The sequence below is a fragment of the Bombina bombina genome, chromosome 4, assembly GCF_027579735.1.
Source record: "Bombina bombina isolate aBomBom1 chromosome 4, aBomBom1.pri, whole genome shotgun sequence".
Lineage (NCBI taxonomy): Eukaryota > Metazoa > Chordata > Amphibia > Anura > Bombinatoridae > Bombina > Bombina bombina.
This window is the reverse complement of record NC_069502.1, coordinates 1,065,511,086-1,065,535,631: the sequence shown is the minus strand read 5'-3', so window position 1 is coordinate 1,065,535,631 and position 24,546 is coordinate 1,065,511,086.

The following is a 24,546-nucleotide window of genomic DNA, read 5'->3' as shown; positions in this document are numbered from 1 at the left end:
CTCCTTGGGTACAATGGGACATATATGGTGGACATGCCCTCTTATTCAACCGAGTTGGGATAATGTTATAAAAGTCACTTCCAGGATGATAAAAATAGATATCCCACCAGATCCCATGGTATGGTTACTTAATAATATCCCACGAAAACTACCCACCCCCCAGAAAAAAATAGTATTTATAGCCAGCAACTGCATGAAGACCCTTATAGCCAGAAACTGGAAACGCACGGAGGTACCAAGCCTTCCCCAATGGTATAATAGATTCCATGAGTTACTAGAGTTAGAGGAATATTCATATGTGTTACGTAAGCAAGAGCCCCTTTACGCACAGCTAAAGGTGATCTGGGAGTCATTCATTTATGAAGAGTTTCAAAATGCATCTACCTGAACTCAGCATTTAATCTGATATGTTATGGGAGATAGATTACGTTTGTCAATTTTTTCTTAGAGAATTTAGTAACATGCCATTTCAGCATTACTGTGAAAAACCCATGCTTTTATCCTTTGTATTATGTGAGTTAAACATATACTGTGTATGGGCTTTCTTTCTTGTTGTTTTTCTTTTTTTTGTTTTCTCTTTCTTTCATCTTTATTTTTCCTTCTTTTCTTTCTTTTCTTCTCTCGACTTTGGTTTTTTAAATTGATTTTGATCGGCTTTACCCGATAAGTACAGATTACTTTTTGTTATGTATTCTTTAAATGTACTGGAAATATTCTGTATTGTACCTCTAGTTTTTTTTTTTGTGTCTCAATAAAGCTGTTTTGAAAAAAAAAAAAAAAAAAAAAAAGTACACTAACACCCATAAACAACCTATTAACCCCTAAACCAAGGCCCTCCTGCATTGCACACTATTTTAAAGTTTTTAAGCCCTAATCTGCCGCTCCCGACATTGCCGCAACTAATAAAATGTATTAACCCCTATTCCGCTGCTACCCTGACATTGTCGCCACTATAATAAACCTATTAACTCCTAAACAGAAAGCCCCCACAACGAAATAAACTAAAATAAAATATTAATCCCTAAATTGAAAGCTCCCCACAACGGAATATACTAAAATAAACTATTAACCCCTAAACCTAGCGACCCACTAACTTTATATTACAATTACAATTTCCCTATCTTAAATTAAATTAAAACTTACCTGTCACATTTAAAATATTAATTTTAAACTAACAATTAAACTATTAGAATTATTAAACTCAAATTAAACTAACTACCAATTAAATAAAACTAAGCTACACATTAAAAAATCCTAACACTACTACTACTAATTAAAAAAAAATAATAACTAAATTACAAAAACAAACACTAAATTATGAAAAATAACAAATTATTAAAAATAAAAAAGAATTACACCTAATCTAATAGCCCTATCAAAATAAAAAAGCCCCCTAAAATAAAAAAACAAGCCTACTATAAACTACCAATGGCCCTTAAAAGGGCATTTTGTGGGGAATTGCCCCAAAGATATCAGCTTTTTTACCTGTAACCCCCTGCCCCAACAGAATAACCCACCACCACCACGCTTAGGGTTACTTTAGGGTTAGGTTTAGGGGTTAATATATTTATTTAGTGGTAGTAATGTGTAAGGCCAGAGGTTTAGGGGTTAATAACTATAGTATAGTGTCAGCGACATCGGGATCAGCAGATTAGGGGTTAATAATATTATGAAGGTGGCGGCAATGTTGGGGGCAGCAGATTTGGGGTGTTTAGACATGGGGTTTATGTTAGGGTGTTAGGTTTAAATGTAACTTTTATTTTCCCCATAGACATCAATGGGGCTGCGTTAAAACTTGTAATGGCTATAGGGAGTGAAATAACGCCATTTTTGTTTTGCGGTCGTTAAAAACCCTATAGCACTCAAAACTCATAATCTAGGTGTTGGGTTGATATTGGCCTTACAAGGACATTTGGTAGGGCAGTGCCCAAAATCTCTTTTACTGCCCCCCCCAAAAAAAACCATAACCAAAATAAAGGTTCCCCTTAAAAGGGCATTTGGTAGGGCATTGCCCTAAAGTGATTTTAGCTCTTTTAGGAAAAAAATAAAAGCCCTATTCTAAAAAACCCTAAACTAATAAAACATAAAAGGAAAAAACTTAAGCTTAAAAATAAAAAAGGCCACTCAAATAAAAACTAATGCTAAACCCCAAAGTTTCTTCTCCCCAACTTGAATCCGATGGTGTTCCTCTTCATCTCCATGGCAGTGGTCCTCTTCCATCTTCTGTCTTCCATCTTCAGTCTTCCATCCTCTTTTTCTTTTTCTATCTTCCATCCAATCCTTCTTTTCTTTTTATCTTCTTTTTCTTCTTTCAGAGGTCTACTTCATGCAGTCACCACCGCACACTGAAGCGTAAATGCAAGGTTCCTTCTAAATAAGGGTGTTTTGCCTTTATATTGGCTGATCTTTTAAGTCTTAGTACAATCAACCAATAGAATTTATTTTATTGGTTCATTGGACTAAAAATTGCATTGGGAGGTTGTGGCGGTGTAGGGGTTAATAAGTTAAGGGGCTGTTTAGAGGTTGTGATGTAGTAAGGATTAATAGATTATGGCAGATTAGGGGTAAAAAGTGTAGGTTGTGATGGTGGTGAGGGCAGGTAAGGGGTTAATAGTTTATTTTATTATTGAATTTATATCCAATGTTAAAATGATATGCATTGTCATTTATAATGCTGTCAGGGTGCCAGGAATCAGACTGAGACGAGAAGTGCATAATTAATCACACCTTTATTAATAGCAAAAATAATAAAAAGTCCACAAGTCAAATAACAAGCCAGGAGGGAACTCATGAATGCTCCTCCGGACTGTAACCCCTCCAGTGAACCAAATACTGTATGCGGACCCTGGACATACGAGAGTCAATAATGCTGCTGACCTCATATTCTTCATGGTTGTTAACAAAGATAGGACGGGGAAAAGGCAACACAGGGGTAAAAAAATTACAAACCAATGGTTTCAAGAGGGAGACATGAAAAACATTGGAGATGCACATTGCAGGAGGAAGGTCAAGAGCGTAGGCCACAGGATTGACCCATCTGAGTATTCGAAAAGGACCAACATAACGGGGAGCAAGTTTATTGGAAGGCACACAAAGCTTCATTTTCCAGGAGGACAGCCATACCTTGTCACCAACCTGGTAGGAAGGTGCGGGCAGACGCCTATGATCAGCCTGGAACTTTTGACGCTGCATAGAATGATGAAGGCAATACTGAATCTGCACCCACGTGGAACAGAGTTGCAAGAGATGCTCCTCCAAAGCCAGAATACCCTGAGACATGAATGAATTGGGCAACAAGGATGATTGAAACCCATAATTCACCATGAACGGAGATAACTTGGAGGAAGCATTAATGGCACTATTATTAGCAAACTCTGCCCAAGGTAACAGTTCAGACCAATTATTGTAGTGATCCAAGACATAGCAACAGAGGAACTGTTCCAGAGCTGGATTAGACCATTCGGCAGCCCCATTGGATTGAGGGTGATATGCTGAGGAGAAGGAAAGCTGGATCCCCATTTGAGCACAAAAGGAAGGCCAAAATCTGGAAAAAAAACTGGCTACCCAGATCCAACACTATCTTCTTGGGTAATCCATGTAAACGGAAGACCTCCTGGGCAAAAAGTGAAGCAAGCTCCTGAGCGGTAGGCAGCTTCTTCAACGGAATGCAATGTGATATTTTAGAAAAACGGTAAACCACCATAAGGATAACAGTATTGCCATTGGAAACAGGGAGCTCGACAATGAAGTCCATGGAAAGATGTGTCCAAGGATGCTCACTATTAGCAGTAGGTTGAAGAAGACCCACAGGAAGACATTGAGGTGTCTTATTCTGTGCACAAACTGAGCAGGAGGCAACATACACAGCAACATCAGAACGAAGACCTGGCCACCAGAATTGTCGAGTGACAGACCAAATCATTTGGTTCTTGCCTGGGTGACCTGCAGCTTTAGGATAGTGGTAAGTTTGCAAAAGTTTAGTTCGAAGATTCTCAGGAACAAAACACTTACCACTAGGTTTCTCAGGAGGTGCATTGGTTTGTACAGCCAGGATTTCCTCCCCCAAGGGAGAAGTCAAATTAGTACTTATGGTAGCCAAAATATGGTCAGGATATATAACTGGAATAGGTACAGACTCCTCCATGGACAGAGGCGAAAATTGTTGAGAGAGGGCATCAGCCCTAACATTCTTACTACCAGGCAGGTAGGAGACCACATAATTAAACCAAGACAAAAATAGCGCCAAACTGGTCTGTCGGGGTGAAAAACATTTAGCTTCAGATAGATAAGTTAAATTCTTGTGGTCAGTAAGAATTAAAACTGGTACGCTAGTACCCTCGAGAAGATGCCTCCATTCCTTGAGTGCCAAAATTATGGCCAGTAATTCCCTACCCCAATTTCATAATTGCACTCCGCTGGAGACAATTTCTTAGAGAAGAAACTACACGGATGCAAGGAACCATCAGACGTAGGACATTGAGACAAGAGGGCACCTACTCCAGTAAGAATAAAAGGCAGGGCAGGGTTAGGATGAGCCAGAACTGGAGTGGCAGCAAAGGCAGTCTTAAGACTATCAAAGGCCTTAATGGCAGTAGGTGACCAATGGAGTGGATCATTCTCTTTACGGGTCATGTTTGTGATAGGTTTGACCAAGGAATAAAGTTTTTAATAAACTTTCTATAGTAATTGGCGAACCCCAAAAAACATTAAATAGACCGAAGACCAAATGGGCGAGGCCACTGCAGAACTGCAGACAACTTGTCAAGATCCATGGAGAACCCTGCAACAGAGATAACATAACCTAGGAAGGTTACTTGAGTCTGATGGAAGTTTATAAAACAGGCTGTTCTCACATAGTCTCTGAAGAACCTGTGTAACATCAGAACGATGAGCCTCAAGCGTGGGTGAGTGAATGAGGATGTCATCTAAATACACCACAACACACTGTTGCAACATATCTCATAGGACATCATTAATAATTTCCTGGAAAACAGCAGGATCATTACATAGGCCAAAGGCATTACAAGATACTCATAATGCCTGCTCCTGGTGTTAAATGCTATTTTCCATTTGTGGCCCTCCTTGATCCTAATGAGATTGTACCCTCCTCTCAAAACAAGTTTAAAAAAGGCCATAGCTCCCTTGATGCGGTCATAGAGTTCCATAATGAGCGGAATAGGGTAAGCATCCTTAATGGTAAGGCGATTAAGACCCTTATAATCGATGCATGGTCTTAACTCGCCACCATTTTTCTTCACAAAGAAGAAGCCAGCCCCTGCAGGAGAGCAGGATTTGTGGATTATCCCCCATGATAGAGCATCAGCAACATACTCCTCCATAGCACAATTCTCCGCAACAGACAGAGGGTAAACCCGGCCTGAGGAGGAATGGCTCCGGGTTGCAGGTCTAAAGCAACGTACCAGCACGCACCTTGTCAAAAATGTCTAGGAACTCTCAGTACTCCTCTGGCAATTGAGATACCAAAGAAGTGCACCAGACTTTAACTGGTTTCCGAAGACAAGTGGAAATACATTGCGGAGACCATGACAAAATTTCAGACCTGCGCCAGTCGAGACTGGGATTGTGCTTTTGGAGCTAGGGATAACCCAGAACAACTGGAAAATGCAGAGAATGTATCACCTGGAACTGAAGGGTTTCAAAATGGAGAGCCCCAACAGCCATGGATAACGGAGCGGTCTCATGAGTAATGAGTGCAGGCTGAAGGGGCCTGACATCAATGGCCTCAATAGCAAACAGAATGGACTGAGGCAAAACAGGAATGGAGTGCTTTGATGCAAAAACACTGTCAATGAAATAGCCCGCAGCACCGGAATCAATACGAGCCTGGGTGACTATGGAGGAATCCACCCAGGAAAGGACAACCATGACCAAAGGTTTCTCCTTTAGCGGTTCCTTGACGAGGATAAACCACCCAAGGTCTGCCCCTGACAGGACCCTAGGTGTAAGCATTTTTTCAGCCGTGTAGGACAAGACTTCAAAAGGTGGCCCTGTAACCCACAATAGAGGCAGAGCCCCTCCCTCCTCCTAAAGGCCCTCTCCACCACGGAGAGATGCATGAATCCCTATTGCATTGGCTCAGCAGTACCTGGTGACTCGGGACCAGGAGACATGGGAGGAGAGGGAGGCATGGGTGGGAATGAACACATAGGAGACAACGGAACAGGAGGCTTCCGCAAGCGCTCCTTGAAAGTTGGCCTCTCTCTGATTCTGATGTCAATTAGGATCAAAAAAGACACCAAAGCCTCAAGATCCTCTTCGTCTTTAATCGCATTAGAGAGCCCATGAAAGAAGGCGACAAAAAGGGCTTCATTGTTCCAACCTACCTCTGCGGCAAGCGTACGGAACTCAATGGCATACTGAGCAACAGATCTCGTACCTTGCCGAATGGACATGAGTCATTTAGCAGCAGAGGAGAAGAGAGCCGGAACATCAAATACCCTTCGAAAGGAGGCCACAAATTCAGGGTAAATTGAAATCACAGGTTTATTAGTCTCCCACAAGGGATTAGCCCAGGCAAGAGCTGTGTCAGAGAGAAACAAGATGAGAAATCCCACCTTAGCTCTGTCAGAGGGAAACGCCTGAGGTAACATCTCAAAGTAAATGCCAACCTGGTTCAAAAATCCTCTGCACTGAATAGGATCACCTCCATATTGCTGAGGTAGAGGTGCAGAACCGGGCATGCTCCTGGTAGGACTAGGTGCAGCAGCGGAAACAGGAGCAGCCATAACTTGCGCGTTAGAGCTGGTAGTCAGACGAGCCGAGTAAGGAGCCAAATGGAATAATCAGACGAGCTGAGTCAGGAGCCAAAGTGAGTAGTCAGATGAGCCGGAATCAGGAACAAGGAGAACAGCAGAGTCAGGAACAAGCCAGGGATCAGGAACCAGGAGGGACGTCAGACAGCCAGGTAATACATAGAAACTCTCACAAACAGGTCTGAGACAACGCAAGGGCAAAGCATACTGAACAGAGGCCCTTTAAATAATAAGTGATGACATCACAATTCTGAGACTGCAACCTGTCTCACATGGATGATGTACACCAGTCTGGCCATAAAAGGGCATGCAGGAAATGAGCAGCATCACACACTATGCACCAGAGTCAGCAAGAGAGGTGAGTAAAATGGCTGCCAGCAGCACATGGCAAACAAAGCAGGGAAAAAAAACCCTGACAAATGCATAGTATTTTAAATATTTTACCTAAATTAAAATGTAATTTTTGAATGTTATTTCTATTATTTTAAGTGTAAATATATAATTTAAATAATATATTTATAATTAAAATAATAAAATGAACAAACAAAAATAACTACATTTTAAATTAGATACAAAACTGAAAATAATATGCATTATGCATGACAATTCTTATCATTTTAACATTGTATATAAATGTATAGGGTTAACTCCTATAATTAAAATAGGGATTTTTTTGTTTTATGTTTTATTATTAGGTAGATTGCAGAGATTATGTAGGTGTAGGCTTTCTGTGTGAGGTAGCCGGCGTTCCAGGGGGGAGTATAGAGAAGACAATATATAGATGTAGGCGACCTTAAGGAGTTAGCATTTCAGGGGGAGTAAAGCAAGAGTATGACCTAGGTGTAGGTGTTCTGTGAGAGTTAGCAGGCCGTTGCAGTGGCAGTGGGAGTAACCTGTACTTTGATTGGGATACATCACCAGCAGTGCAATATATTCCAATCTCTGAAGTACAGGTTACGAGTAGAGTGTCAGCCATATTACTTTACAGTGTTAAGCAGGAAATGTAGGTTTAGTTACAGTTAGGTCATACAGGCATTATTTGAAGTGTTCCTCCACATAAACTGTGTTTGATTTCAATGAGCTCACTGTCTGTGCTGTGTAAGAACACTCCAATTACGGCCCCTCCCCGTCCACAGTAAGTGGCAACAAGAGGCGATATTGGCGATGTTTTGCTGACATATTTCTCCCCATTAAATCCTGTGGGAGACACATTGACACGCACTTTGAATGGACTGCCCCTTTTATTATAATATTTCAACAGACTGATGGACTGCAAGGTTGACAACGCCAGAAAGGCAGTTTCTCATTGATCTGTCGATGCTTTGAAAAATAAGCAAAATTGCAACTGTTGCCTTTATCGTTAATATTTTGTTTGATCTAGCTGTGTGATTAATTGTGTGGCAGGTTTATTTCCCTTTTTAGTGCCCAATGAATTTGCACTGGGCAAGCATTTGACAATCAACAAGAGTGAACTGAGGAGAGGTTTTGAACTATGAATGTGTATATTGGAGCCATATTACATCAAATCTGAAAAAACCCCATGCCACCCACTAAGGGAAGAGGAAACAATGCATCATCTGGCACTTTGGATGTTTGTCTCAAAGGCTCTTCGTTGGTCATCTGCAGATACCTTTACAGTCAGTTTCTTTTGAAGTTAAGATTAAGGTCTATGCAGGAACAGGCTTTTAACAATCTTTATTAGGTGAGTGACCACTACCAGAGGGGATAATTTTCTTGCAGTGTGGTTGTGAGACATACTGTATGTGCAGCTGCTCAGGTTTGAGTTATGGCAAACAGTTTGCCTCACAAGCTCAAGATTTTATTTAACTCCTGGGAGTCATGCTCCTGCACACGAGTCCTGTATGTCTGCAATTGTTATTAATGATGACCTGTGTGGTTCTATGTTCTAACTGACATTGAGATAATCACCTTTGAGCCTGGAATTCTACTTAATTCAGAGCATGGACTCAAATTTATTTGGGACTACTCTACTGTGATGGTGGGGTTGGATACTTTTTGTTCCATGGACATTGGCTTAGGTAACACCGGTGCTTGATAGGGTATATCTGCAGATTACCTCCATTAACAAGTATTAATTACATTGTGTGACGTTTGTGTATGTTGTGATGTCACATTAAAATAACTTAAATCTTGAGTTCGTTTTGGCGATTCTTTGGAGTAGTAGATAATATACACTCTCTTTTCTATTGTGATATTGTCGTAGCCCTCGCACCTTGTTGTTGTGATATTTATATTCCAATAAAAATAGTTCCAAGGTATTTATAACATCATATAGATGAATAACGTAACAATGGATAACAAATTAGGGAGAAATATTTAGAAGAGTTAGGCTTATGAAGCCTTTCATGTGCTCTTTCAGTTTTCAGAAGTAGAACATACACAATTTTCAGACTTAAAGGGATATGAAACCATTTTTTTCTTTCATTATTTAGATAAATGTTGACATTTTAAACAACTTTCAAATAAACTTATATTGTTAAAATGTCTTCATTCTTTTGTTATCCTTTGTTGAGGAGCAGCAATGAACTGCAGGGATCTAGCTTAAAACATTTGGTGAACCAATGACTAGCTGTATATATGACTGCCACAAATCAACAGCTCCCGGTTGCTGCTTCTTAGCCTAACAAGGTATGCTTTTTAAAAGAGGAGAATGAAGCACATTAGACATGGAAAGTTGATTAATTAAGTTTAATTTTGAGTTTACTGTCTACTTACATTACAAAAACAAATGATAAAGTTGTTTTACGCTGTACAGTTAAAGGGACATAAAACCCACATTTTTTCTTTCATGATTCAGATAGAACATACAATTTTCAACAACTTTCCAATGTAATTCTATTATCACATGTTCTTTGTTTTCTTGTTATCCTTTGTTGAAAAGCAGGAACATAAGTTCAGGAGTGTGCACGTGTCTGCAGCACTGTATGGCATCAGTTTTGCACCAATGTTATACATTAACAAGAGCACTAGGTGCCCCAGACATGTGCACACTACCTATCTAGATATCTCTTCAACAAAGAATAATATGAGACAAATTCTAATTTGATAATAGAAGTAAATTGGAAACATATGAAAAAGTGCATTGTCTATCTGAATCATGAAAGAAAACAATTGGGTTCCCCTAAAGCATTTTATATCACAATCTCAAAATACTTATTGTTCCTTTAAATTAAACGAGAACAGAATATATATATATATATATATATATATATATATATATATATATATATATATATATATATTATTACCATATGTTGGATAGGAAGAAATAAATAGAGATTGCAAATGGAATTTGGCTATCTGGAAAAAAAAAGTGTAATAATATGTAATAAAACAATGTTGTAATATACTTCACTAACTTATTTTGCCTCATTTTATTGTGCTCTGAAATGTAAGAGTTCTGCATACAAGCCTAACATTGCCACTTATATATATATATATATATATCCCTAATTAGCCTCAGAAAGTGAATATCAGATAAATGACTGCACAATTAAACTTTTTATAAGAAATGACAGTGGCTAAAGCTGTGTTTGCTCCAGTAACAGGCACCTGGTTGGTGGAGTTTGGCTACAAAAAAAAAATCAGTTGATGCAAAACAAGGTGTTAATGCATTCAAATATTTTTCATCTTCACCTTCTATGTTAATTTATTGCAAGATGCCACAAATATAGAAATTAGACAGGGCCAGATTACGAGTGGTGCACAAACGTTTGCATACAAGCAATATCGGGTTTTCACAATCGTTTTATTGCACTTGTATTACAAACTGAAAGTAAATGCCGTCACTTGAGTACAATTCAAGTCAATGCTTGTCGGGTTAGCACATACTCATAGCTGTGGTTAACTGTTTCATGAAATCTCACAAAACATATCAAAAATACATTACAAAATAAAGTTACACTCATTATAACATCTAATAAAAAAAAAAAAAAAATTGCCCACAAACGTTATAAGTGCTCAAACATATGAGGTCTTAGATGTTAGAAAAAAAAAAAAGGCAGGCAAAGGACTTTAACAGTGAGATCTCTTCATGTCGGGTTAGCGCTCTTGAGAACATGAGTTCAGGTTTTTTCCACCTTTTTTGCTCCGTTAACTTCTATGGGGAATATGTTATCGCGTGTACAATATTCTAATTGCGCTAGAGGTAAGCTGTTTGTGCTTGCCGGGTTAGCGTAAGGATAATACATTTTTACTTTCAACTTGTAATACGAGCAAACGCAAAAAGTTTCTTTCTAGCACAATTAGCGCTATTAGCGCTCTAGCGAAAACGCTAAATATTGCTCCACTCATAATCTGGTCCACATTGTTTACTTAAGAGGAATGGAATACTTTGTAAAACATATATCTTTAGAACTTGTGCTTCAAGAGTGTATCAGTTTAACAAAAAAATGCAAGTGACTAGAAAGTAAAATTTGATGGTAAACATTTGTTTATGATATGGTAATGTGCCATGATGAGTTCTCAACATGTTCTTTAATTAGAAAACAATTTACAAAACATGTTTATCTAGTTACATTTTATTACATAATGTTTCTTTTATTGGTAAAAGTTTTGTTGTTCTAAAGACTGGAAATTGCAACTTCCCAACTGTAAAACAGCATCAAATAATATCCTCTACAGTTGGGAGATAATTAACAATAACATTTTATTTACCTTGTTAAACTTTACACACCACATTCTGTTCTTGCATAAACTTACAATTCTAGTCTAGTAACAATTTGCATTTTGAAGACTTACTTGTAGCAATAAAAAGAATGTGCGCAATTCTTACAACATTAAACATAAAAGGTCTTTCTATAGCTTAAAGTGATGGTAAATTCTCGCGTTTCAAAAATGCTAGGATTTACTATCAATAAAAATAAAGGCGACCTTCTTTCATCAGTTTAAAAAAAACCCCTGAGGAATAAGTACCTTTATTTCGCAGCGGCTTTGGTGCTAAACTAAGAACCTCCAGCCACCCATGGCAAAGCTCAGTTTTTCAGTGAGGTAACGTTTCCATCTCTTAGCCAATCGCTGTTCTTACACTTTTGCATTATGCTGTAGGCTAGCATGGCTATTGGCTAAAAGGTGGAACTGTGACCTCTTTGAAAAACTGGGCTTAGGTTAGTGCTGAAGCCGCAGTGAAATAAAGGCACCTATTTCTCTGGGGGTTGTTTAAACAAAGGTCACCTTTATTTTTAGTGATGTTAATCTTATTATTTATAAAAGACTAGAATTAACCCTCACTTTAACTTCACCAAAAAAAAGTTGTCTTTATTCCACTAAGTCCCCCATTCTAGTCCATTAAAATTTTCTGGATGTAAATATTGTGGACTAGATTACAAGTGGAGCACTGTTAATTTCTCGGCACTCCACTTTGGCTCTTTGTGCACATTGGGTATTACGCGTATTACAAGTTAATAGTAAAACATTTTTGCTTGCACGCTAACCTGATCTGCGCAAAGAGCCAAAGTTAGAATATCACGACCACGTTAACGTACTCCCCGAGAGAAGCAGAAAACACCAATAACCTAACACCCATACTCGCAAGCTAACACAAATCATCATAAGCCCCCTACTCTAATAACCCACATAGCCCACTGCAAAGTACCCCATTACACTAATAACCCCTAAACTACCACAACCACCATAAAAAATACCCATCTACACTATTAACCCCCTAAACTGCAACAACCCCCATCTTAAAAAAAAACTAAATTATAAACCCCCTAACCAGCTAACCCCCCTAACCTAACATCCTCTGAATTACTAAAAAAAAAAAACTAACATTACATGAAAAAAACTACCATCACAGAAAAAAAAATGTCCAAAAATAAAAAAAACAGTTATGCCTATTCTTAAACTAAATAACTTTATTTCTAGCATTCCATTTTGGGGTTTTTTTCTGTCTGTGTGGGTAATTAGGGGTGGGATTATTTTCACCTGTGTGTGCCTTGCAAGCCTATAAATTTAGCACATTTACTCTGTGAGCTTGCTCTTTTAGGCTTGCTGTATTGATTCTCTGTTAAAGTAACATTGTCTGTTTAAGTATAATAGTTAACCAAGCTATTTTATCAATTATTTGCTTTGCAAGGGTTGCATTTTTATTTTAAAAAAAGGAAATAACTAAATAACTTTATTTCTAGCATTCCATTTTGGTTTTTTTTTCTGTCTGTGTGGGTAATTAGGGGTGGGATTATTTTCACCTGTGTGTGCCTTGCAAGCCTATAAATTTAGCACATTTACTCTGTGAGCTTGCTCTTTTAGGCTTGCTGTATTGATTCTCTGTTAAAGTAACATTGTCTGTTTAAGTATAATAGTTAGCTAACCAAGGTAGTTAGGCAAACAAGGTTTTGGGGTAACAAAGGGGAAATATATTTATTTTATACTTTTAAGTTAAACCTTTTATTAAGAATGTGTGAGAATCTCATTCAGTGTACAGCTTGCCACATGTTTGCATCACTGGAGCAGCCGCTTCTGGGATTATATGTTTGTGGCAAGTGCGAGCATATTGTCTCTTTAGAAACTCGTATTGGGGATCTGGAGGAACGAATTGCAACACTACATGAAATTCAGACACTTGAAAGGGAAATGGATAGGACTGAGCTGGTTGTTAATGGTTCCAGCAGTGGGAATGGGGAGGATTCAGATGAGGAGACTCCAGGATGTAGCTGGGTCACAGTTAGAGGGCGAAGTAAGCGGAAGAGACAGGCCAGTTCTGAGCTGGTACACCCCAATAGATTTGCAAGATTAAGTGAAGATGTTGGGGATATCAGTTCAGGGGTGGCAGTGTCAGAGAGGGCCGTATTGCCTAGTATAGTGAACAGTCCTTTAGCTGTGGAAGAGGAGCATACTATGGTGGGCAGTCCTTCAGTCATGGAAGAGGGGCATACAAGTCAGGGCCAGAGGCAGATGTTGGTGGTAGGAGACTCTATTATAAGGAAGGTTGATAGGGTAATTTGTCATCCAGACCCTTTACATAGAACAGTTTGCTGTCTTCCTGGGGCTCGTGTTAGGCATATTGTGGAGCGTATTGATAGATTGTTAGAGGGATGCGGGTCTGATCCTGCAGTCATGGTGCATATTGGTACTAATGAAGAAATCAGTGGGAGATGGAGAGTCCTAAAAAATGACTTCAGGGAGTTAGGTAGCAAGCTTAAAGCAAGGACCTCCAAAGTAATATTTTCTGAGATATTACCAGTGCCGTGTGTTAACTCAGTAAGGCAGAAGGAGCTAAGGTCTGTTAATTCATGGCTAAAAACATGGTGTAAAAATGAGGGGTTTGACTTTTTAGAACACTGGGCTGATTTTTCACTAGGGTACAAATTGTACAGTAAGGATGGATTGCACCTGAATGACATGGGTGCAGGTGTGTTGGGGGAAAGGATGGTAGCACGTTTAGAGAACCTTTTAAACTAGGCAAAGGGGGGGGAGGGTCAATTAGAACAAAGTAGAACAGAGAGATCAGTGTCTGAATATGTCACTCCCTTAATATCTCAAGGAAGGGATGACTTAAGAAATGTCACATTAGAAAGTATAGAGGAAAGTACACCAAGTAGCAGCAGAAAGCACATGAAAATTAAATGTATGACAACAAATGCAAGAAGCATGACAGGTAAAATGGGGGAGCTGACGCTCTTAGTTGCAGAAGAGGACTATGATGTTATCAGTATAACTGAAACTTGGTGGGATGATTCACATGACTGGGCAGTTAACTTAGAGGGGTATACATTATTTAGGAGGGACAGGAATAATAAAAGGGGTGGAGGAATCTGCATGTATATTAAACCTGACCTTAAACCTACAATAAGGGAAGATATTTATGATACAAGTGACAATGTAGAGACCCTGTGGGTTGAAATAAAGAGTGGGGGGAAAAATCCTAAAAAAATATTACTAGGAACATGCTACAAGCCTCCCAACATTAGTGACCCGGAGGAAAATCAACTACTTATCCAAATAGGTAAGGCTGCTAATAACAGTGCTGTAATTATGGGAGATTTTAACTACCCTGATATAAACTGGGCCAATGAAACTAGTAATTCAGCTAAGGGGGATAGATTTTTAAATGTTCTCAGGGATAACTTCTTGTCACAATTAATAGAGGAGCCAACTAGGAGTAAAGCTATATTGGATTTAGTGCTATCAAACAATACAGATATAATATCAAACATAGAAGTTAAAGAACATTTGGGTAACAGTGATCATAACATGGTCACATTTGAAATCTCTTTTCATATGCAGTGTTTTAAAGGCTTAACTAAGACTTTTAATTTCAAGAAAGCAAAATTCAACGATTTAAGGAAATCATTAAATAATATAAATTGGGACAATGTATTTTCTAATAAAAATACAGAGGATAAATGGATAATATTTAAAAATTTGTTAAATAAATATACATATCAATACATACCATATGGTTATAAAAATAAAAATAAAAAAACTAAGCCGTTATGGCTAAATAAAAATGTGTTAAAAGAAATTAGGAAAAAACGTAGGGCATTTAAATTATTAAAAGAAAATAGTACAGACTCAGCATACAATATTTATAAGGAATGTAACAAAGCATGCAAAAAAGCAATCAAATTAGCCAAAATTGAAAATGAAAAATTAATTGCCAAGGATTCTAAGTCTAACCCTAAAAGGTTCTTTAAGTACATAAATAGCAAAAAATCTAAGAAGGATAATATAGGTACATTAAAATGTGTGGAGGGTAGCATGATAAATAATGACAGGGAGAAGGCTGAGGTACTAAACCAGTTTTTTTCTTCAGTATACACAAGAGAGGAACCATTGAATGATACTTTGGAACAGAATAGAACATGCCAGTCCATACCACTAACTGGGTTTTGTTTAGAGGATATCAGGAAAAAACTAAAAAATATTAAGGTAAATAAAACTCCAGGCCCAGATGGAATACACCCAAGGGTGTTAAGTGAACTTAGCACTGTTATAGACAAACCTTTACTCTTAATTTTTCAAGACTCATTATCCTCAGGCATGGTACCCCAGGATTGGCGTAAAGCTGATGTGGTGCCACTCTTCAAAAAGGGAAGCAGGGATGATCCAGGAAGCTATAGACCAGTTAGTCTGACATCAAGAGTGGGGAAGATATTTGAAGGGATTATAAGGGATTATATTGATGAGCATATTCGTGTAAACAAGATTATGAGTTCTAATCAGCATGGCTTTAGGAGAAATAGATCATGTCAAACTAATCTAATTAGATTCTACGAGGAAGTAAGTAAAAATATAGATAAAGGGGAATCAGTTGATGTGATATACTTAGATTTTGCAAAGGCATTTGATACAGTGCCACATGAGAGATTAATGCACAAAATTAAGGGACTGGGAATAGCTGAAAATGTTAGCTCATGGATAAATAACTGGATAAAAGATAGGGAGCAACGAGTAGCAGTAAATGGATCATACTCAGATTGGACAAAGGTAATCAGTGGCGTCCCCTAGGGATCAGTACTGGGCCCTGTTCTTTTTAATATTTTTATAAATGACTTGGAGCAAGGATTAAATAGCGACATCTCTATTTTTGCAGATGATACTAAGTTAAGTAAGGTCATTAGGTCAGAGCAGGATGAACTCTCTTTGCAAAGGGATTTGCTAAAATTAGAACTATGGGCAAGTGAATGGAAAATGAGATTTAATACGGAAAAATGTAAGGTTCTACATTTTGGAAGTAAAAATAAGGAGGCTATGTATTTTTTAAATGGGACAAGACTTAGCCAAACACAGGAGGAAAGGGATTTGGGAGTAGTAATAGATAACAAGCTAAAGATGAGTGCACAATGCAGGGCAGCGGCTTCAAAGGCTAATAAGATACTAGCATGTATTAAAAGAGGCATTGATTCAAGGGAGGAAAGCATAATTCTGTCATTATATAAAGCCCTGGTAAGACCTCACCTTGAGTTTGGAGTGCAGTTCTGGGGACCGATTGCTAAAAAAGATATTGCAGAACTAGAAAAAGTTCAGAGAAGGGCCACAAAGCTAATAAGGGGATTGGAGAAATTAACCTATGAGGAGAGGCTAGCCAAACTGGGTCTGTTCTCTTTAGAAAAAAGGCGCTTGAGAGGTGACATGATTACTTTATATAAATATATTCAAGGCCCATATACAGAGATGGCAGAAGCTCTTTTTATTCCAAGAAAATTGGTTCTGACAAGAGGTCATAATTTAAGGTTGGAGGAAAGGAGATTTAATCTCCTGCAACGGAAACGTTTTTTCACTGTAAGAGCAATAAAATTGTGGAACTCATTACCAAAGGAGGTAGTGAATGCCAATACCATAGATACATTTAAAAATAGTCTGGATAAATTTCTGTATATAAACAAAATTCATGGATATGATTGCTAGTATTAAATGGGTCACATTTTAATGGGGTTATTTAAGCTTAACTGGAGCTTTTTGTAAGTATTTTAGATTTGTATAGGTTGAACTCGATGGACTTCAGTCTTTTTTCAACCTTATCTACTATGTTACTATGTTACTATGTTACTATGTATGTTACTTAAAAAAACCCACCCCAAAATAAAAACAATATACGAATACTAAACTATAGGAATAGCCCCTAAAGTGATTTAGTTCTTTCTTCACACAAAAAAAACACTACACCATTCTGGTGTGCGCTAACATTTGCATGCAAACAATATTAGAATATCACGGCCTCGTTAATTTGCATGAATATTATAAGTTGAAAGTAAACATTTTTACTTGAGTGCAATCAAATTAAGCACAATTCGTGTTAGCGTGACTGAATACATAAATACATTAAAATTTACAATTACACTCATATAAACACTATCTGATAAAAAATAGTCATATAAATATTCATAAAATATATTTAAAAGGGTTCAAAGGTATATTGTATATGGCCATGTATTTGACCTCAAAGCACTATAATGTTTCTAAATAATAATTCCATAATAATATTTAAATATTTTAAAGTCTACTGTAAATATTTTCCATTCCAATGTTCTTCCCAAACAGGAATATGTTATTGTAAATAAATATTTCTCTCTATATATATATCTGTATATACCTATACCAGTACAGGTAGCCCTCAGTTTACGCCAGGGTTAGGTTCCAGAAGGAATGGTTGTAAATTGAAACCGTTGTAAATTGAAACCCAGTTTATAATGTAAGTCAATGGGAAGTGAGGGAGATAGGTTCCAGGCCCCTCTCAAAATTGTCATAAGTAACATCTAATACATTATTTTTAAAGCTTTGAAATGAAGACTTTAAATGCTAAACAGCTTTATAAACCTAATAAAAGAATCACAAAACAAAGAATATATAATTAAACTAAGTTAAATGAACAAAACCATTTGCTAAACAACATTATAAACCTAATAAAATAATCACACAACACAGACTTCACTTGTATTTTTCTGCAAAAAGTTCTTTCTATGCATTTCAATCTGGACTGATTTATAGACAGGAAGATCTTGTTCCTTTGAAATCTGCTCGATAGCTAAGGTCTGGTTAGACTGATTAAATTTCAGCTTGCTTGGCTTTGCTGCAACACAAGCGGACAGCTCCACCTACTGGTTATTTTAATAAATGCACTGCTTCTCAATGCTTTTCAATAGCAGTCACATGACTGGAAAAACAGGTTGTTATTCTGAAACGGTGTAAATTGAACCGTTGTAAAACGAGGGCCACCTGTATATCTATTCCTATATATATATATATTGTTATAGATATATATATTTTACATTAAAATGATCATATATATATAGAAATCAATAAAACACTTGCAATCCTAGGAAACATCCCAACACAAACCTGCAATCTCCCAACTCCGCTCCCAGTCACCCCCTCTGCCACTGTCTGCACCCTCCTCCCAACCACTGAGAGTGAAGTGGCTTCCCTTTTGTCTTCCTCACACCTCACTACCTGCCCACTTGACCCTATTCCTTCACATCTAATCCCTCCTCTGTCTACCACCCTCACTCCGGCTCTTACTCACATATTTAACCTATCCCTTTCTACCGGCTCATTCCCTGCCTCCTTCAAACATGCGAAGGTCACCCCCATCCTCAAAAAACCCTCCCTCGACCCTAACTCCCCTGCAAACTACCGCCCCATATCACTGCTCCCACTAGCTTCAAAACTCTTTGAAAAACTAGTTTTCAATCGTCTAACCCATTTCCTGTCCTCCAACTCATTGCTCGACCCTCTGCAATCCGGCTTCTGTCCCCCCAACACTCAACTGAGACTGCCCTCAACAAGGTTACTAACGATCTCCTTTCTGCTAAAAACAAAAGCTACTACTCTATACTCATCTTACTTGACCTATCTGCTGCCTTTGACACTGTTGACCATCCCCTTCTCCTACGGTCTCTCTGTTCTCTTGGTCTCTGTGACATTGCCCTCTCCTGGATTCACTCTTATCTATCTAACAGATCCTTCTCAGTCTCTTTTGCTGGTGACTCCTCCTCTCTATTGTCCCTGTCTGTTGGAGTATCTCAAGGCTCTGTCCTGGGTCCTCTACTCTTCTCTATTTACACTTCTTCACTGGGTAAACTTATCAACAGCTATGGCTTCAGCTATCAACTCTATGCTGATGATACCCATATCTACCTTTCCACCCCTGCACTCTCTCCTTCTGTCAACTCTCACATCAGCGACTGCTTATCTGGCATTTCCTGCTGGATGGCCTCTCACCACAATAAATATTTCCAAGACCGAACTACTTCTAATTCCCCCCTCTAGCTCCACTCAAGTCTCTAATTTTTCTATCACTGTTGGCGGCACCACTATCTCCCCATCACCCCAAGTCCGCTGCCTCGGAGTCACGCTTGACTCAAATCTGTCCTTCATTCCCCACATCCAACTGCTCTCTTCATCCTGTCTCAACCACCTACGCAATATGTCCAAAATTCGTCCGTTTCTGAGTGCTGAAACTACCAAACAGCTCATCCACTCCCTGGTAATTTCCCGACTTGACTACTGTAACAACTTACAAACTGGCCTCCCTCTCTCCCGCCTCTCTCCCCTCCAATCCATCCTAAATGCATCTGCCAGGCTAATCCACCTCTCTCGACGCTCTGTTTCTGCTGCGCCTCTCTGTGAGTCCCTTCACTGGCTCCCCATTCACAACAGAGTTAAATTCAAAATTCTCACCCTGACCTACAAAGCCCTCACCAATGCTGCCCCACCCTATCTGTCCTCACTCATCAACAAATATACTCCTTCCCGTCCCCTAAGATCCAACAACGACCTGCTTCTTGCGTCCTCTACCATCACCTCCTCTCATTCTAGACTACAGGACTTCTCTCGTGCGGCACCAACCCTCTGGAACGCACTTCCTCGAGATGTCAGACTTGCCCCTAACCTCTCCTCCTTTAAACATTCCCTAAAGACCTTTCTGTTCAGGGAAGCTTATCACCCGACTTATTAACAAACTAACTTCAATTAACTAACAGTTGCCCTCTATCTCCTCACTAATATCATTCTCACCTCTGCAGTCCCCACCTCCTGTTTCCAATCCTCCTACCCATCTAGATTGTAAGTTCCCACAGGAATAGGGCCTTCAATTCCCCCTGTATTTGTCTGTAAAATTTTGTGTCTTATCGTATTGTTTCTCCACTGTACTGTTATCCTTGTACCCATGGGCAGCGCTGCGGAATCTGTCGGCGCTTTATAAATAAAGAAGAATAATAATAATAATAAATCTATATTTAATAATAAAAAAGAAATTTTTTTTTTGTATGTGAAGAACATAGGAATGTAAAATATGAGTAGCGTGATTCTGGTTTCGCAATGTTTGTCTAACGGGTGTTGGGTTAGCTCGGATAAAACGTAGTTATCTTAAGGCATATTATTGAAATATTACATTTAAAACATTAAAAAATATTAATAATGGGGTGACAGCTATCCTTGGATGCAAAATTAGGAGCTCCTATACCATTTAAATAATCTGATGATTATTTGAGAATACAAGTGGCATCGATATATCATTCTCTAAAATAAAAACTAGGACAAGATATTGCATCATCTGATACCACTATTAACTTGCTCATCTCATCTTGAGCCCTATTCTGGACCGTTATAGGTTCATGTGGCAGCCTGCAACAATCCTCTAACAATCCCCCCACCAAGATTATCTGGCTAAAGCAGTTATTATCAAACTGCTATAGCCAGAGCTCAATATTTTTGCTAACTAGTGCTAAATCATTACTCTCTCTCCTCTTATAAATGATGGATCCTTCAATGTACAATATAGTTAAATTTCCAATTATGGCAGTGGTGGGAAAATGGGAGAGGGATGTGCTGCAGCTTCTGGATATCAAGTGCCATGACTGGGGAACAAAAGATGGGCTTTGAAAGCAAGATGGATAACACTGGAAGGCTTCTAGGGGAACATTGACCAACCACTTCTTCCTGATCTCCTTTCTCCACCATCTTATCATGCACTCACCCCTCACCTACAGAGCAATCCTTGAAGGCTTCAACTCGCATACCAGAGAATCACAAAGGCAATCATCAAGAATCTAACTCTTCCCCAGCCCTGTACCCCACTGGTCAATACTTGACAGCAAACGCTTTTCTCAAAGAGTTGGACTTGGGCCTTTAACTGAAAATATACATTTAAATCGGGAGAACACTGCAGACCCTTATACAGTTCCTTTGCAACAATTCAAGAAAGCAGAGGTGGGTGCATTTGAAATCTGGAACAGGAACTGGCATGTTTTCAATGGATGTTATAGGAGCTGAAACTCTTGTTTTATATGCTCTACCAACCCTCCTACTTGGAAATCTCAATGTATTGAATGCAGGACGAACCTTAGTTGTTGATCACAATATACAACTCTGGGCTCAGGCCGGTATAGTTTAAATGTTTGATCTAATTGCTACACCTGCCTGATAAAGTTATTTATTTTTAGGTATAACATAAGTCATCCTATGTCTTGTTATATTTTGTAATTTTTTATTTATATTACAAGTGTTTCCTTTTGTATTATTTAGCTAATCTTTGGATGATGGAACAAAATAACCTAGTCATTGAGTGAATATTTAATTTCATCCTTAGTAACATCATTTTTCACTTAAGTAGCTATCTGTTAAATATAATATTCTGCCTATATGTTCATTGTAATACATAGTCTTGTCTATTATGGCAATTTTTATTTTAATTTAAAAAAAAAAAGCTTTTGTCATCTTGCATGATTTAGCAACCCATTCACTAATAGATATATTCAGTATCTCACAAAAGTGAGTAAACCCTCACATTTATGTAAATATTTTATTATATCTTTTCATGTGACAACACTGAAGAAATTACACTTTGCTACAATGTAAAGTAGTGAGTGTACAGCCTGTATAACAGTGCAAATTTGCTGTCCCCTCAAATTAACTCAATACACAGCCATTAATGTCTAAACCGTTGGCAACAAAAGTGAGTACACCCCTAAGTGGAAATGTCCAAATTGGGCCCAAATTCTCAATATTTTGTGTGGCCACCATTATTTTCCAGCACTGCCTTAATCTTCTTGGGCATGGAGTTCACCAGAGCTTCACAGGTTGTCACTGGAGTACTCTTCCACTCCTCCATGACGACATCACAGAGATGGTGGAGGTTAGAGACCTTGCGCCCCCCCACCTTCCATTTGAGGATGCCCCACAATGCTCAATAGGGTTTAGGTCTGGAGACATGCTTGGCCAGTACATCATCTTTACCCTCAGCGTTTTAAGCAAGACAGTGGTCATCTTGGAGGTGTGTTTGGGGTCGTTATAATGTTGGAATACTGTCCTTCGGCCCAGTCTCCAAAGGGAGGGGATCATGCTCTGCTTCAGTATGTCACAGTACATGTTGGCATTCATGGTTCCCTCAATGAACTGTAGCTCCCCAGTGCGGGCAGCACTCATGCAGACCCAGACCATGACACTCCCATTATCATGCTTGACTGTAGGCAAGACACACTTGTCTTTGTACTCCTCACCTAGTTGCCACCACACACACTTGACACCACCTGAACCAAATAAGTTTATCTTGGTCTCATCGGACCATAGGACATGGTTCCAGTAATCCATGTCCTTAGTCTGCTTGTCTTCAGCAAACTGTTTGTGGGCTTTCTTGTGCATCATTTTTAGAAAAGGCAGAAGCCATGCAGACCAATGTGATGCAGTGTGCGGCATATGGTCTGAGCACTGACAGGCTGACCCCCCGCCCCTTTAACCTCTGCAGCAATGCTGGCAGCACTCATATGTCTATTTCCCAAAGACAACCTTTGGCTGAGCATGTGCACTCAACGTCTTTGGTCAACCAAGGTGAGGCCTGTTCTGAGTGGAATCTGTCCTGTGAAACCGCTGTATGATCTTGCCCAATGTGCTGCAGCTCAGTTTTTAGGGTCTTGGCAAGCTTCTGCCTTGGCCATTTTTGTGTAGAGCACAATTCCTTTTTTCAGATCCTCAGAGAGTTCTTTGCCATGAGGTGAGAGAATGTGAGAGTGATAACACCAAATTTAACACACCTGCTGCCCATTCACACCTGTGACCTTGTAAAACTAACGAGTAACATGACAACGGGGAGGGAAAATGGCTAATTAGGCCCAATTTGAACATTTCCACTTAGGTGTGTACTCACTTTTGTTACCAACAGTTTAGACATTAATGGCTGTGTGTTGAGTTATTTTGAGGGGACAGGAAATTTACACTGTTATACAGGTTGTATACTACTTTACATTGTAGCAAAGTGTAATTTCTTCAGTGTTGTCACATAAAAAGATATAATAAAATATTTTAAAAAATGTGAGGGGTTACTGGAACCATATCCTGTGGTCCGATGAGACCAAGATAAACTTATTTGGTTCAGGTGGTGTCAACTGTGTGTGGCGGCAACTAGGTGAGGAGTACAAAGACAAGTGTGTCTTGCCTACAGTCAAGCATGATAAGGGTCATGGTCTGGGTCTGCATGAGTGCTGCCAGCACTGGGGAGCTACAGTTCATTGAGGGAACCATGAATGCCAACATGTACTGTGACATACTGAAGCAGAGCATGATCCCCTCCCTTCGGAGACTGGGCAGAAGGACAGTATTCCAACATGATAACGACCCCAAACACACCTCCAAGATGACCACTGCCTTGCTTAAAACGCTGAGGGTAAAGATGATGTACTGGCCAAGCATGTCTCCAGACCTAAACCATATTGAGCATTTTGTGGGGCATCCTCAAATGGAAGGTGGGGGAGCGCAAGGTCTCTAACATCCACCAGCTCTGTGATGTCATCATGGAGGAGTGGAAGAGGACTCCAGTGGCAACCTGTGAAGCTCTGGTGAACTCCATACCCAAGAGGGTTGAGGAAGTGCTGGAAAATAATGGTGGCCACACAAAATATTGACAATTTGGGCTCAATTTGGACATTTCCACTTAGGGGTGTACTCACTTTTGTTGCCAATGGTTTAGACATTAATGGATGTGTGTTGAGGGGACAGCAAATGTACACGGTTGTTGTCAGGGTTGTTTCCCTCTTTTGTTTGCCATGTGCTGCTGGTAGCCATTTTACTCACCTCTCTTGCTGACTTGGTGCATTCTGTGTGATGCTACTCATTTCCTGCACTTCCTTTTATGGCCAGACTGGTGTTCATCATCAGTGTGAGACAGGATGCAGTCTCAGAATTGTGATGTCATCACTTATTATTTAAAGAGCCTCTGTTCATTATGCTTTGCCCTTGCATTGTCTCAGACCTGTTTGTGAGAGCTCCTGTTTATTACCTGGCTGTCTGACGTCCCTCCTGGTTCCTGATCCCTGGC